Here is a 1,131-nt window from a genome sequence, read left to right on the forward strand (position 1 = left end):
TTAGAATCAGTTTTTTATAACCACATAATGGTGTGCAAGGATTTTGATTGGCATATTGGGTATTTTTAATCTCAAACATGATCGTTTTCACCTCCAAAACTTTAATTTTGGTCTTTTAATATGTCTTTCATGTCTCTATATAATTGTTTGTACATATGGAATATAGTCATAGTAAATCTTCTAATGTCACCTCCAAGTCAGTTTGATTGATTGCTCTCCTCAATATGTATCATGTTTTTTCACTTGCTCAAATGCCAGTTAGTCATTAAATGGAAGTCAAATATTTTGAATTCCACTTTGGCAGGTATTGGAATTTTTTTCCATACACATTCTTGAGTTTATTCTAAGATATGTTTAAGTTACTTGGAAATTGTTTGACTGTAGTATTCCTTCTGAAGCTTTGGTAGGTAGGTTTGGAGTTATACTCCATCCACTGTTAATTATTCTCTATTATTGAGAGAGAATCTTTCTGATTATTCAATTAACTACCTAGTGAATTCTGAGTTTTTTCAGTTTGGTTGGTAAGAACAGGCACCCTGTCCTGTGTGAACAATTGGAAGTGTTCTCTAGTACTTTCAAATCTATCTTTTTTTTACAGTCCTGGGATAGTTTCCTCATGTGCATATACTGATTACTTTTCTTTTTATGAGACAATCATGCTCTATTATCTTTTTTGTGTATGTGTATCAGGTCCTTGCACTTGCAAGGCAGGCGGCAGAACCACTGGGCTAAATCCCCAGCCATGCTCTATTATCTTTAAGTATAGGGAAATTTCCTTTAAACATGCTGCTCCTTAAAGACCATTTCACCCAATGCTGTAATTGTTACCTATCTCCTGTACCTCTAGTCAGTAATGATGTAATGTGTTCCTTTTCCTTAAGAAGGAGAAATCAGGCATTTGTTGTCTCTGCCAATTATTGTGGGTCACCAGATGAGGGATTCCTTTGTGACCAAAAAGATCTTTCACACTTTACACAACTTATACTTGGCCTCCTCAGGTATAATACAATGAACAGCAAGGCAATCTTTGATATCATAGATCATATGGAAATTTTCTCCAGTCTTGTTAATGCTCATGATATCTATAAAACCAGCAGTGTACTTTATATCAGTTCAGACTTTGCCATGAAC

Source organism: Fukomys damarensis, unplaced genomic scaffold (genome assembly GCF_012274545.1).
Source record: "Fukomys damarensis isolate Sample0158 unplaced genomic scaffold, DMR_v1.0_HiC HiC_scaffold_39, whole genome shotgun sequence".
Lineage (NCBI taxonomy): Eukaryota > Metazoa > Chordata > Mammalia > Rodentia > Bathyergidae > Fukomys > Fukomys damarensis.